A 16,088-nucleotide genomic window follows, 5' to 3' on the forward strand; every position below is an offset into this window, starting at 1 on the left:
CACCTGTCAAAGTGATAACACCCTTAACTTTAAACTTAAATCGAACAGGAGCGCTACAAAGGAGTAACTGTACGGGTATTATTAGCTAAAGAAAGCTGTAAACAAGCTGACGTCATGACTCGTGCACATTTTAACCTGGTGATCTCTGGGGACCGACACACCAGAGTGTCGGTGTTAGAGGAAGTGCAACATTTTGCACAAAAGTTCTTGTAATCAAGACTTTACTAGTCACTGAGTTATGTCCAGCTGATGTTCACGAAGCAGTTGGCCAGATGACATCGTGGACACTGGCACAAGTTTCACTTATTGTTTTATTTTTAAATGTAGCCAAACTAAACAGGAATGCTTGGATCCACTGATTCAGACACATCACAGACACGATGAACCAGGAAGAATGGAAATCTGGAAGCCCGAAGTTCCATCTCACCGCAGGCACAGCTAAAGGTTACGTTAACCGATGCTACAATTGCTCTTGATTGCTTTGAGATTTGTGCTGATTGAGTACCCAAATTGAGTAATTACATTCACATATCAAGTTTAGCTGACACTGAGCAACTCGCAGTGAACGTGACATTTTCCAGATTTCCTTTATTTATTTATTTTTTGTTCCACATGTTTTTATTTTATTTGAAGAAAGATTTCTTGACTGCTTTTCTCCCTTATTGGTAAGTCACACAACTATAAACTTCACTTCCCATGTGTGCTTGCATGACAGAGCACAGGTGGGCTTTATTTGATCTCAATAAAGGCTCTGAGACAAACATTTGCAATGATGAAGATTTATTTACCGAAAGCTTGACTGAATTCACTGGAATTAAACAGGAAGCAATAACAAAAGTGCCCCGGCTCTTTAATGAACAACACTGAGTAATGTAACCTTAATATGAAGAATTTCAGACACACAGCTGGATTGCAGTATTATTCTGTAAAGAGGTGCTGGATAAGGCTAATTGCTGCTTATCTGTTTCCTGTGACACTTCCAGCTCCAGAGAGACTACAGCAAACATTCTGCTCCTATCACATCTGTACAGAGGCTCCATCTGGCTACCAAAGCTACCCGGGGATTGTTTCGTAGCAGAAGATTTCTTTGTCTTGCTTTCAGCCCAGCATTAGAGAGCTCCATCTCTGGTGTCAATCAATACAACTGCAGTTCTAAGCCCACCACTAGCAGCTCTGCTGTCCCTGTGTCCCACACCATCTTCCTTTCCATCTGTCTGCACAGATCCCTGAGGTCCCTCCTGGCTTCCAGACGGAGCCAGACATGGTCCAACATCAATCAATATTTCTGCAGGGCTGTGCTGATGAGCAGAGCTCAGAGGGTTTCTTTTTTTTTACATCGGATCAGAGCCAGGTGACATTTCTGAGAAATTTCTGGGAATGGAATGAAAACTGCTAATGGGAAATGGCTTTTAAAATAGTATCAGTTGTTTTGCATGTTTCAGCTCATTAGCTGCTAATTGGAGACATACTCTTTTACATGAGTGACTATCATTAGATTTTACTTTAGCTTCTTATCTTTTAAGCCCTAATTGTTTCCCATTTATTTAAGCAGGATAAAATTTGGTTTGCAAAGATTACAAAGTTACCTGACAGCTTTAATTCAGTGAATAAGATTTCACCAAGCGATAATCTGACTGAGATATCTCAATAAATATATGATGAAATGTTTACATTCCTTTGATATTTGACCTGAATCTGACCTCAGTCACGAGTGCCAAGCCTTACAGAGCAAAACAGAGAATTTACTGATGGATTCTTAAATTGCCGCCTTCAGGGGTTTTGTGCAAGGAGGTCAAAGTTTTGTGTCTCTTCGGTCATATTACAAGACTTAGAGGGCGGCTCAGTCCATCAGGAGTGAGGACAGAAGCTGTCTGATATAAAAATCCTTTCAATGCTTTACCCCTCCTGCCTCTGCACCCAGAATCGAGGGTAATAACTCCTCGCTGCTTTCTGGAGACTTTTCTGTGATGTTTATGATCCCCTTTACCAGCTAGGCCTGAGTGCACAGGAAAAGCATAAAACCTTCTCCAGAATTAGCTTTAACATCTTGCCGTAAATACGACGCACAAAGAGAGAGGAAGATTCGCTGAGACGTTTAAAGGAGGCAGTGAGTTCACAAGCAAAAGATGAAGTCACTTGAAGTACTTGCATCAAGTAACAGCACATCGCCACATGTGGGTCATGTGACTTTGGTGAACAATCTCCTGCCTGGCTTCAACCAGAGCTCGAACTGTAAAAAAGGAAACTGTGGTTGTGACCTTAAAATGGCATCAGAAACGGGACTCTCTGAGTAGCAGTAAAAGCAGCTTCGGGCTGATCTCGAACAACAACTGCATCCATTTCTAACACTCATAGCAGAGCTGCAGACTCAGACATCCACCCCAGCCTTGTTTTTCTCCGTCTGTCCGTCTGCCCAGCTCGGCTAATCTGACCCGCTCAGCTTTGGATCTAAGTGACCCCTGTCACCGGCGTGTCTGCGGCTCGCAGCCAAACGCCAGTGGAGTGAAATTTGACGTGGCGGGCGTTTGCTGTCTTCAGCCACAACAGTGAGACAGCGAGAGTGAGAGAGAGGGAGGGGGCAGCCCTGGAGTGAGTGGTGCTGGGTGCCAGGCTAGACATGGAGGCAGGACAAAGTTGACTCTCAACTCCAGCTAACCCCGAGAAGAGCCGGGGGGGTGGGGGTGAGAGCACCAGCGAGGATGCGTGTGTGGGGGGGGGGGGGGCACCCAGAGTCTGGATGGGGTCTGCTTAAAGTTTCTAGAATAAGAGCCAAATTATTGAATTAAAGACATGATCACGCAGCATCATTACAAATACATTAGATTAGTTATAATCAGACTGTTTATTTGATGGTTGTTGTTAAAGCTACATCTAGTATATGATTACATTACATTGTATTAATTAATTATTTTTGAATAAAACACTAAAAAAACAAAGCAGAATACTTTATTTAATCTAATATTTAACTGAATTACTTTATATTTTATTCTTTTTTGCAAAATAAGTTCATAGTTACATGCATGTAATCCAACACATGGCAAAATATGCAAGTAAATTCAATAAACGTTCATATTTATAAAAACAAAATTAAGTCAGCCAGTGTGTTATTTGTTGATGAGCAATAAACACCAGGAAAATGTTGGGAAATAAACAATAAATTATTTAATAAATGTAAATAAATTGTGAATAAACTATTTCTGCTTTAAAAGCTTCAGATGTGGTGAGACAAACCACAAATATGTACAGTGCTGTAAAAATTCTTCACTTCCACCTTGCATGCATTAAAAACACACACATCTCCACCAGCTTACCGACGTCTCACACATCCAACACATGGCTGAGGATTTCAGACAGGCCTTTGATTACGTCTCGCACTTCAGGAAAAAAAAAATCCGGCGAGAGATATTCTTGTAATTTTCTTCTCGTCATCAGTTTGTCTCTCGATGATGGGAGCTGACAGAACTGGGACCGCGGCGCTCGCGCGAAGAGGCCGAACACCTCCGAGTCTTCACTCTGTTGTACCATCTCATTATTTTCAGACTCCGTCCCTCGACTGTTTAAGATTCACGCCAGGAACGGCGTTTGGTTTGGTTTCCAAGACTCGGCGGGCCTTAAAGTTTTAAAGGAAAAAAGAGAGCGACGGGGAGGAAGGAAGGAAATGCTGACGGCCTGTGACGGCCTGTGACGGCTGTTCGTCATCCACAGTTCTGAATAAAGTTGGTACTTTTATATCTCAGGTTTCCTGGGAATGTCAGTCTGTGTGCTTCCTTTATTCTCCTTTGTTTCTCTAATAACTGCCCGTTATTTAAATGCATCACAGTGTTCGTTAACGCTACTTTCAACAGAAATTTCAATTGAAACAGTCTCCATGTTAACATCACTATGCTAACATGCCTTAAATGCACCAGCATGCCTCTGCTTACTGTGTTCAGCATCATCGATAAGAAGAAGGATCCGTTTCATTTTGCTGCAGAAACTGTAAGACACACGAAAAACATCAACAGTGAGGATCTACTGGGGCCCGGTCAGTGAGCAATCTTAGATTTTCTGCTTTCCGTCAGATAAACACAACTCTGACTGCAGACACATTTGAGCCAGTTGTAGATGCTTCACAGTTAAACGATCTCTACTGGCTGATAATAGTTTGAGATGCTAACAGTTGGTGCTTAAAGGTGCTGCTTTATGAGCATTCAGGAGAAGAATGAACATCATCAGAATCCTTAAGTTTATTTTTAATTAACGAGGCAGACGTGTCCTCGTCTGGCTGTAGAACAGTTTTCTTATTTTTTTTTCTTAGTTTATCGCCTTCTGCTCACACAGAAGCAGCTGTGGTATTATCACAACTTTGCACGTGCAGCAACCAGACATCAGCGCACTGAATCCTCCTTTGGGTTCTTTGCTGGCTGGGTGCTGAGGCAGGAAGCCAATTTATAGGTGAGGGACACATGAAACTAACGGGCACATCAACCACCTTTCAGCTGGTTCTCTTTTAGGCCATTTTTAGTTGTCAAGTTTTTCCTGGCTTATAGATTTTTAGCCATCAGAGCGGCAGCGTTTCTTAAAAACAGCTGGACCTCTGTGAAGAGCTGGTGTCACACTCTTCTCTTTTACAGTCTGACATGAATGAAAGGCCAGATTATTTTTTTACCTTTTCACACTACACAGCAGATTGTGCTCAGTTGCACTTGTGGGCTAAAACAAGATGGCTGCCGCAGACAGAGCTGTGAACGTCTATTACCGAGTTCACACTGGCCTGTAAGTCACACTGAATATCTGAATCTGGAAATTCCTGCAGTTAATAACTGACTCTTGCATAGAAAATCAGAAATGCTTCTGATATCAGTCACAGTCTTTAAATCAGGAATGTGACACTTTCTGATTTCCCCGGGATTTGCTGTTCTGTGTCTGTTGTTTACAAACCTGAAGCCAGAGAGGGAAAAAATGACTTCCTTTCAATGGCAGAGTTATTATTATATAACAAAGCGACATCTCTATATAAATGTGCCCATTTGGCTGATACAGGTGTTAATAGAGCTGGAAATACCTTCACAATGCACTGTCCCTCTTTCATAGCAATTACTTAACAATAACAGGTGCCGCTTTTCTAGCCAAGCTTAAAGTGAAATTGTTGGGCTATTAAAATCCCATAGCTCTGAAAATGTTATCGCCGTCTGCTCCACTTTTAGAATCAACTCGGTCTGCTCTACAGATAAGAGGACAGGTCGTTGGAAGAAATATGGCCGCACTGGTCCTTTATCTGCCCTCGCCAAATGATTCTACATCCACAAGGACACCCGAGTGAGTGAGTGGATTTGGGATTCAGCAGAGAGCGAGCCGAGACGGCCGAGTTCATTCCTGCCCCGTCGGGGTACATATCAGATAACGTTGTCGCTTTCGGTTTGATCTGTAATTTCCTGGAAGATGAGGAGCGATGTGACAGATGGCGCTCACGGTGAAAGAGCTGCCGAGGACGAGGACATGTTGGGGTGCCGTCAAACCTCCAGCGAGACTGGAGAGCGGGCAGGGACACGAGGAGGGGCCGGCCGTCGCTTCTACTTCTAGTTTCCTGCATTTTCGCTGCAAAAAATCCCCTGAATGCAAGACAAGAAGACCCCTGAGGTCAAAGAGTTTAGCATTTGTTGAATCACATTAATGTATATTTTGGAGCCTCGCTCCTGCCAGCTCACATCAGATGTTTCTGCTGCTTTCTTTAATAATCAATTAAAGGAACATGCAGTTTTTGTAAGAAAGACCTAAAAAGCACAGATTTATCCCCAGCTCTCTGTTGGTGCTTTAAAACTGGCAGCACTTTATATTAAGGTAAACCTACTCACCATCAACTCTTTGTCTGTTTGCAGATTAATCACATGTTATTAGCTTTTCATTTGTCGTGTATTACTCCCTTTTTTGCGCAACCCTGTTCTACGAGAAGCAGGTCATCAACTTAAGCATTTCCCCTCTAGTTTCTTATAATTACTGTGTAATGTTACCAAGTTAGGAAACTGCTGAGCATGAATCACAATCATAATGTGTTACTTGCTGTGGGGTTTGTGAGGTCAGGGTGGTGGGAGGGCTCGAGCCAATCCCAGCTGTGATAGAGGCAGCGTGCACCGTGGACAGGCTGCCAATCTGCTGCTGGGCTAACACCGAGAGGCAGACGAGCATTCACACCGACAGCCAAGTCAGAATCACCAATCACCATTTACACTTAGCAAGTTAGCACTTTCATATGATTTCAGTCAATATTACTATAAAAACATCTGAGCTGATAAATGCAGTGTGCACAGAATCCTTTTTCATTTCTGACTTGTGTCTAATCTTTTCATCTACACTACTCTGTTTTACGGTTTTATCTGCAGCTAACCCTAGCATTATCTGATGTTTTTACTGAAACTGCACCAACTACAAAATAATAACGCAATGTTAAATGTCAACAAAAATTAAATGTGAAAAGATTTATCCATAGACCAGAAGTCAGTACAGCGATCAGCATAAAAGTAACCTAATTTTCATCTACAATTATGATGATTTAATTCCCAACCAAGCAGATAAAACACACAGATGACATGACAGATGTGTCAGCAGTGGGGCGTAGCAGAGCTACGAGTCATTTCTTCTCATCACAACATCTTTTGCAAAACCACCACGTCCAACTGCTGTGCTGCACTTCAGCAGCATAAATAAATGGCACCAAAATAAACTTTAAGCACAAGTTTACAGCCATTTGATACACATTCATGCTTCCTTTAACAGGAAATTGAAACATCTGACTTCCTCATTCCTGACAGGCCAGAGGACCACACTGATGGACATCGAGCGCCTATCGAACGGAGGCAGCGCGGCCACACGAAGATTCTCCTCAAGTTCAAAAGTTCCTACTGTGAGGAAGCAACTATTCCTGCTTTCAGTGCAGCTCGTGGACTCGTTATGGAGTCAAACTCTCAGCCAAACAACATAAAAAACTGTCTGTTAATGGTGGCTGCTGTCCAAGAAATCCACTTCTCTGTTTTGCACTCGTACAAAAGAAAAACTATGAGCTGTCATCTGCAACAGCTGTTCTAGTGTTATAAACAGAAAACAGAGCATTTAGCATTTCTTTTGTAATTATAACACAGTGGCATTAAACTAAGGGTTCACAAACACTAGCACACTAATGAAGTCCGCAGCAGTGCTGTAATAAATGTTAACTCTGTGCCATTTGCCTTTTATTTATTTATAGCCTTGAATAGAGAATTGGACAGGATATGCCGGGCCAAAGGGAGTGAGGCGCTTCAACAAGTGGCCTAAAATACGCACGGTGACACTGCAGTTACATTTTGTCAATGTCAAACTCCTTTTATGGTGATTTCTGGGGTTTTAATAGGTGGCATTGGGCTGTATTGTATGGTTGCCTTGCAGATGAAAGAAACCACAAATGAATGTTCCAATGGAAAAGATTAAAGATTAGCAGTGGTGGGGCTAGCAGCAGAAATAGTAGCAGTCAGGGTGAGATCTCATCACTGCCCAACAGGAAACGCTCAATATAACATCGAGTGGGAGTGATTATGGTTAACTGGGTGATGGGTTAGGGGGGATGTTTAAAATACTGTATGCAGCAGGTGTCAGCTTAGATTTCAGGTGAGCTGTAAAAGCAGGACCTTGATGTTTTAGGTAGACTACCGTGATCAAAGGGGGATGGGATACAGCACAGGATGCAGATAAAAAACATGCAGCTGACTCAAGCTGACTGCCTGAACTCTTGATCACTTTTAAAAAATATATTTGTGAACTGCGTGAATACTGACACAGGCTTTCAAATCACATGGGACTCTATGGGGGATTTGCTTTCTTCTTTTAGAGTCAGCCTCAAGTGGACATTAGTGGAACTGCACCTTTTGGTACTTCTGTCCGCAGGCTGCTGTAAGGATAAACCACAAAACCCACCACATTAATGCAATTAAATGCAAATGATATCACACGCAACTAAATATATCCTTGAGGTTTCAGTTCACTGTAGTCACGGTAACTAAAACATACTTCCAACCTGCAAAGAAGTTGTCATCTTGCACTTCCTTAAAAAAGCTGCGTTCAAAGATAGATACAGTGTTGTGCAACACGTAACCAAATGATTTCAGCTTATTTTGAGTCGCACACACACACAGTTGTTCATATGTGCTACACAGCTGCAGCCTCCCATTGTTCTGCTTTATCTCCGCTCCCTTAAGTTAACCAGCCTGTTTCTCCATTACACACAGCATGATGCCTTAATTAAGACTGATGCAGGATTGTGTGAAAGTGATCCTGCTGATCACATGACCAAACAATGAAATAAAAAATAAATAAAAATCATATAAAGAGAGACGGACCCTCTAAGACCTGCAAATTCATGTAGACAAAATGTCCCTCACCCCCTCATTATCAGTCCCTTAGTCTGTCAGGTACACTGCAAGTATGTGGACACACACTGATAATCACCTATGACTCATCGTCCGCTTACTTTTGCATGAGTACACGATGTGTGTAACACAGACAGGGGTGGGTGAGGTATCATTGCTTCGTGTCTGCTCTCCTCTCCGTAACGTATTCACAGTCACACACTGAGCAGCAGACAGCGGCGGTAACCGATGAGTCACCATCCTAACTTCTCATCAGGTTGCCGTTTGTCTCCATCTGGCAAAGATGAATGAACAGAGTCGGGGATGAATTTATGTCAGCCAATCAACAGCCAGACAGGCAACACGCATGATCGTGGCTCAAGAGTTGGGAGTTCGCCTTGTAATCGGAAGGTTGCCGGTTCGAGCCCCGGCTCGGACAGTCTCGGTTGTTGTGTCCTTAGGCGAGACACTTCACCCGTTGCCTACTGGTGGTGGTCAGAGGGCCCGGTGGCGCCAGCGTCCGGCAGCCTCGCCTCTGTCAGTGCGCCCCACGGTGGCTGTGGCTACAATGTAGCTGCCATCACTAGTGTGTGAATGTGTGTGTGGATGGGTGGATGTGTAAAGCGCTTTGGGGTCCTTAGGGACTAGTAAAGCGATATACAAATACAGGCCATTTACCATTACTACAAGACCCCCATTACCATGGTGATCCTGCAACACCACTCATGAGGAGGTTGCAGTAGCAAACACAAACCGAGGAGTGCAAAGCTATGAGTATTCAGAATTTTTTACCACTGCAAATGACTGGAAATCTTTACATTTAAATTAGCTGTGGGACTTTCTTATGTTCACAGGGAGGGGGGGGGGATCTTCTTACAGGGAACCTGCCGTAGTGGGCTGCCGTGTTTTCACATGAGTCCAGATGAGCCAAGGCAGTGTCCAGAATACCAGAATATGATGGAAAACACAGCAGGATTAAACGTGCCTCAGGTCTAGATTGTTTTATGTTAAACTGATGACCAACATCTCATTCAGGCTTGGAAAGGTAGAAGTAAAGGAGGAGGAGTCAGTCAGTTTCAATCTACAACTTCACTGCTAGATGTCACAAAGTCTTACGTACTTGTCCTTTAAGCACCGATCACCAATTATTGGGAAAATTACAGAAACCAACCTCGTGTCTGAGATGTTTTCTGTGAATCCAATCTGATTGTAAATCTTAATAAAGGTAATATTTCTCTCAAAAATACCCTCACCTGTAATAAGAGTCATTCAAAGGACAAGAAGTATTCCCAGTCACATTTCAACCAATCAAAATGCTCCGTATCATTTTTTTTATTCAATTTGATTCTATTTAATTTTATTTATAGAGCACCAAATCACAACAACAATCACCTCAAAGAGCTTTATATTGTAAGGTAGACCCTACAATGATACATACAGAGAAAACCCAACAATCACATGACCCCCTGTGAGCAGCACTTTGGCAACAGTGGGAAGGAAAAACTCCCTTTTAACAGGAAGAAATAGCATTCTCCTATTTAAATATCTTTAAATGTTTTGTTTTATTACATCGCTGGTGCAACATCAGCACATGAAAGCTCATTATTGAGTGTCACAGACAGAAACATAACACGAGAGTGTAATGAAGACAGATCACACCAAACATAAAGCAGTGTCTGGGTCACTGTGTAGGACTGTATAGCTGAAATGCACATCTGTATTAAGAGTTTCTACATCCCCTGACGTGGTCAGGGTCTCCTTTTACTTGTATTGTCAGATGGAGGCACTTTTAACAGCACATCTACAACACAAGCAAACACATCACCTAGGTGATGCGGGTCCAGCTCTCTTTTCATGTAGAGGAAGTGATGATTTGTTTCCAAGTGCCTCCGTTGTACATTAGCACTCTGGCCGAGGGCTAACATCCTCAGCCAAAAACAAACACTTCCCAGATCTTGTCTGCTGACATTTTAAGCAAACTGTCAGCTTAGGTAACTATTCATGGTGTGTTCCACACAAAAAAGCAATCAGAGCATTTAATGTGTCACCCTGTAATAAATCCCACCATCCTGAGACTATAATATCAGAATCGATGGGATTCATTTTGAAAAAGGCGTTTTAAACCATCTATCCCTCATCACAAATGTCATTATTGTCTGTTTGAATTCATACTGAGGCCGTGTTTGCAAACGTGCAAAAATAATTAATGACGAGATGAAAACAAATGCTATAAAATCTCTATATGTTAATTATGGAATATCAGTGGATATGATGTGAACATGCTCATCCATATTCTTAAATTCTAATCTCACGCAGAGTTTCGTAAACCCACTCTGTTGATTAACCCCAGCCGCCCACCCACCAAGACCAATTACACTCGCTCCCTATCTGCTATCGCCTTTGAAGCATCAAACTGTAAATCTTCCCATCACTGGGCAAGAGTGGATAAGACAGTGAGTCAGTTTAGAAATGGAAATTGTCTCTGCATTCATCAGTGATTTCCTACAAACTGCTGCTACAGTAAACTGTTGTTTGATTACGGCAACAATTACAATCACAGTTATTTTGGCCACGGCTGAGATCACAGTTAACGGGACTGTTTGTGGACTGACTGGGTTTATTGAACGCATCTCTTTAACTGTTGCAACGTACCCTTGAAATTTGATTGTAATTCATCTGAAATAGGAATGGAAATATAGAAAGAAATGAAGTAAACACCAACAGGGTCAGAGCACTGTTAGGAAACGCAGAGCAGCACAGTGCGAACGTTATCTTCATTATCTTCCTTTAATAATTGTTAAAGGAGGAAAATGTCAATGAAATCTGAATTGGACTAATTTTACAACCATAGGTGTGACGCGCCCTCGCTGCACACCTTTACTTGCTGTGTCAGGTAAAAGGTTGATTTCAGCAGTAAGTCAACACAAGCAAAAAACTCCCACAGACTGCAGATTCCTGTATGTTGACTTCAGCTGTTGGTGGGCTCAGAGCTGTAAGACTGAATGTCTATGAATGTCCTAACTATCTGTTGCTACAGTGCATGAACTGTGCAGGTGACAGTTTGCCAGAAAATCATTAAAATTGTCCAACAAAACCTTCTTTAAGCAAATAATGCTGTTTGTCATTTCTGCATCGGTTTCATTGTGATTTCAGGTGAAGTAATTATCATAATTAATCATTACAATACCCGATTAATCAGTTATTTCAGCACATCGCTGCAGCACAGTCCAATTCCGATACAGCACCACCACAACTGAGGCGCCATTCACACACAAACCATCATCCGCACACACAATCCACAGCGTCACATCACCGAGAAACGGAGGGGAAAAAACACGCAGACAACCCAAAATACACGCGCACAGACACACAACCCCTCCTCGTCACATTTTAATCGTTTATTGTCTTTTTTTTTCACGCAAATAAACAACTAAACCAAAACCCGAAAGACTGCCCTCCTCCTCTCCATCCTATTGATACGCAAGGTGGCATCTCTCCCATCCACACCCTACACCTAATGCGCATGCGTGCCGCGGCAAACAAAGGACCAGGCAATTAACCGGCGGGGTACGGCTAATAAAGTTTGACTCGCTGCGTAAGCAAACCGATACATTCGAGCAGCGGCAGAAACAAGAAGACGAGTGAAAAGATGAACTCTGTGTTTGTGCGGGAGAGAATGCAGCTTAGATTCTCCATCAGCCACCCCCACCCTCCTCCTTTTCATCCTCCTCCTCCTCATCAACATCATCCCACAGAGGCTCCTCAACCCCCCATCCCTCCTCCATACTCCTTCTGAGTGCAATAAAACGAGAATATGAGATCAATAATTCATCTGAATCATGACACGGACTGATGTGGTTAGAGAGTGCATGTGATACGAGTCACTGAGTGCGTGCATGTGCGCGCGTGCGTGTCGCATTCAGGCAGAACGGTGTCACACCTCCACAAAGACAAAGAGGTGGGGCGAGCAGAAGAGCACTCTTCTTATTTCTGGATGTTCAACTGTTTACTGGCTGCGAATTATGAGGGGGGCACCCCCACCCCACCCCCGAGCCCCAAATCCCCCCTCCCCTCTGCGGTGCGGAGCAGTCTGTGGAAATTATATAATCATAAACGATATCAAAGCAATCAATAAATAATAAAGAGCACGCTGCTCGATCGCACTTTGAGCGCTGTCGAGGTGATTTTTGCTTTTTTCCCTCAATAAAAGTGAGAAAAACGAGACCGTGTCTGAGCGCGTGCTCTCCCAGACTGTACACACCCCTTTTTAAACTCGTGCACATTTTGTCGCCTGGAAAAGAAAAAGAGAAAAAAAAAGAGCACAGAAGAAAACAGAATTTTACAGTTTCCTAATTTCTCCCTTTCTAAAAAATATTTGATTTCCTTCTTTTTTCACGACATCTCCACGTCCTTTGTCTCATCCCCTGCACTCGCTCCGCGCGGCTGTCCAAACGGAGAGATGGGAAAAGACAAAAGGAATAAAGAAAATAAAAGAGCCACGAGCATGTGAGCGGCTCCGTGGGGCAGTAAAAGAGGAGAGTGGGGCGATGGAGCAGCTCTTACCGTGTGCACTGAAGTTCCGACACGTTCTCTGCGCTCCTGGCAGCTTCAAGCAGCGGCTGCTGGATTTTTTTGCGGCTTCTCCTGCGCGCCCAGCGGCTTGTGCCTGCTACACGGTACGGCTCCGCGGCGATCCTCCGCCTGCGCGCACACGCATCTGAACGCACGTGCACGCGCGAGCGGTGTGCACTCAGAGCAGCAGCGTGAAGAAAACGTACCTGTTCCTAACGACTCGCTTTATTAAAGCTCTGTGGTGCACGCGTCTTTATTTTCATTTATTTCTTTAGGATCATAAAACACTTAATGCTGCTTTATGATCATTTTATCACTGCTGTGCTGCTGCATATGTGTGACCGAGCGGTGTCTCCAAACGTGAAGCTCATTTTTTTCAATCCTTCACACAAAATGATTCATTTTATTTTATTTATGCATTTAGTAAAAAAAAAATTACTCTGATATTGTTAGGAACGGAAATTTCTCTCTGCGCTTCTTTTAGTTGCAATACTTCATTCTTGCGCTCCGTCTTTCGTCAGTCGTTGCTTTAGAGCGCCCCCTGCTGTTCACTTTATTCACGTGTTTCCGAGGACTTGTTGGTAGGCGGGACGCACCTGTTGATTCACAGACTGAAGAAACTGTCATCTGTTTATTGGACCAGATTTTAGAAAATAAAAATGAAAAAAAAAAAACTCAACTTGTTTCACATTTTAGGAAAAACTGTTGACTCCAAAAAATGTTTACCCGCTTCTCAATGCTCCACTGTTTATGTTTTAATGTTTAATCTCTGAGGGCTTCAGAAATAGTAAGTCATTGTATTTATCTGTATGTGTTTACATCTGTTTAAGTACAGCAGAAAGGTTTGGTGAATGTGTAATAACCATATTTTCTGCACGGCATTACCTAAAGTTTGACACTAGATGGCAATGTTTGCAAAGAGTTGATGCTCCACATAAAACCAGAGCTAAAAAGTTAGTTCATGTCAAATAAAAGGAGAGGGGCATTTATGTTGTAAAGCTATTAGTTTCTCTTCAGAGACTTGCTCTCCTCTCTGTCACAGGGGAATCTCATCCTTGTCAGTGTCGACAGCAGGGCTGTCACGTCACAGTGTTTGCAGGTGAACTTATGAGCTTTAACAAAAGGCTTTGAAAAGTTTTAGTTTTTGATTCCTTGAATCATTTGAATTCAGGATTTTCATGTGAACTGTTCAAAGTAATCTTCTTAAAAAAAATAATTAAAGAACAATAGTAATTAGTGGTTGTAACATTCGCCTTATCTGTGAAAGATCACAGATTCAAGAGTGGTCGCAAGCTTCTCTACTTGTAAGGCAGCAGCTAAAAGTATGTTTCTATTAAAGAAAAACTCTTATTTATCGTATAATTGGCCTTGGTGCAGCTCCTCAGTTCATTGTTCTTCTGTGACCAACAGGCTTTTAGTGCTTCTCTCTGTAAGCCAACTTTTCTCTGATTGGCTGCTTCTCATAAGCAGAGAGTCAGAGTTGTTTGCCCGAAAAGATCATATTAAGCAGATCACATGTCACTGGCATCATGCCGAGTGTTTGGCTCACAAGGATTACTTGACTTTATTTCTGACCTATTTTATTTGAAAGTAGTTGTGATGGTTAATGTGAGCATCCATCACTGAACTGTATAAATGTCACAGAGAAAAAGGAAAACCACAATAAGTCCACTTTAAGTGCATTTTCATATCCACAACTTAAATGTGTTGTTGTTGCCTCTGCAATGTCACACTGAGACTCAGCAGTTTGTTATCAACATTTCAGCTCCTCCAAAGGGATTCCCATGGTGAAGACCAACAAAGTGCAGCCCCCTCCCCTCCCTCTGGCAGGAAGTGTATTGGGATTAGGGAGAGGTCAGTTTGTTCTGGGAGATGCAGTGACCCGACTTACCCGGCTGTACCTGACCCCTGCACAGAGCTGCTGATAAATCTTGCATGTTCTCAGATGATCCCACTGCCTATGAACTACAAGTGACCCTTCACATCCCATAGTCCTTCCTTTCTTTCCCAACATTATCACATACCACCAACAGGAGGGCAGTTTTAAGGTGGCCTGCACCTTTTGTACATGTACGAACTCTTTCAGAGTCTTTTGTGAGGAATAAAAGAGTATCTATTCTGAGCATCCTTTAAAAAACAACTGGGTCCAGCCAACACTGAGTGCAAGACAAAGAATGCCAGACTGAAACATCGCCAGCAGCAAAGCCAAATTCATCAGGGTCAGGTCCACAAAGGTAAAGGTAGTTGCATCTCGGCATCACGGTTTTTCACTCCTGACTTTTAATTTGAATGCCACATCGCTACCATCTGCTGCTCCTGTGCCACAAGGGGTCACCACAGCAGGTAGGTAGGAATTGTGTCTCTGACAGGAACCAGCAACCTTTCATGTATGACATAAAGCATATTTAGCAAATGGCTAAAATCCTACCCAGCCCTAAACCTACACCTAAACAATTTCCTGGCAACTTGGTGAATGTCAGGAGGTTAAAACTCTTTATTTGCATCATTTTATTTTAATCTCCTCGCTTATAAAATTACCGCACATGTAAACAACTCGAGAACAGACCTGCAGTTCATAACGATGCGTTTGATGATGAGAGGACCAATAAACAGCAGTTTGACAGTATTTGGCTTCCTGTGCCAGTTTTTTCATTTGCAGATGAATCATCCACTTGAGTGCACTTCCACACCTTATCATCTGGGGCCGAGCAGCTGCTCATTGGTGCACAGTGAACTGGAAGATTAACTGAAGTAAAGATATGGCCTGAGGTTAGCAGAAGAAATGCTTTCAAACATCAGAGTCGAGTTCAAAAGGAGCTTTGAAGCATTTGGTTTTGATGATGTGGTGAAGATGAGTCACGACAGTCAAACCGCAGTTAACAGCATTATTTAAGCATTAATTATACAGCACACAGTTTCCTGAATGTTGTTTAAAAACATGATAGAAAATGCTACACGAACTCCTTTTGCTTTCTCAACCCAAATAATAACTGGGGAATATTAAATTCACCCAAACAAGCACTGAGCTTTATGTGATTTATAAGAGTCCACTTCTTCAGTTTCAGTGAAGCTAACATAGAACTTCTGAGATAGACTCATTAGAGAACCTAGAGGAAAATTTGTGATTATGTTTTACACTGAAATGTGGAGACTGAAATAGTT

At 42.6% G+C, this 16,088-nt stretch overlaps 1 protein-coding gene across 1 annotated transcript in view; it reads right to left on the bottom strand.

Moving 5' to 3' along the window:
* The window catches only part of basp1 (brain abundant, membrane attached signal protein 1), a 47,350-nt gene extending 34,275 nt beyond the window's left edge, over positions 1–13,075 (bottom strand). The window contains exon 1 of the mRNA XM_085439046.1: positions 12,918–13,075. The gene's annotated coding sequence lies outside the window, so the exon portion shown is untranslated. The remainder of the gene's footprint in view (positions 1–12,917) is intronic.
* Positions 13,076–16,088: the final 3,013 nt, after the last annotated feature.

Source organism: Copadichromis virginalis, linkage group LG18 (assembly GCF_057382275.1).
Source record: "Copadichromis virginalis isolate Kocher_CV1m ecotype Utaka linkage group LG18, C_Virginalis_male_GT1.1, whole genome shotgun sequence".
Classification (NCBI taxonomy): domain Eukaryota; kingdom Metazoa; phylum Chordata; class Actinopteri; order Cichliformes; family Cichlidae; genus Copadichromis; species Copadichromis virginalis.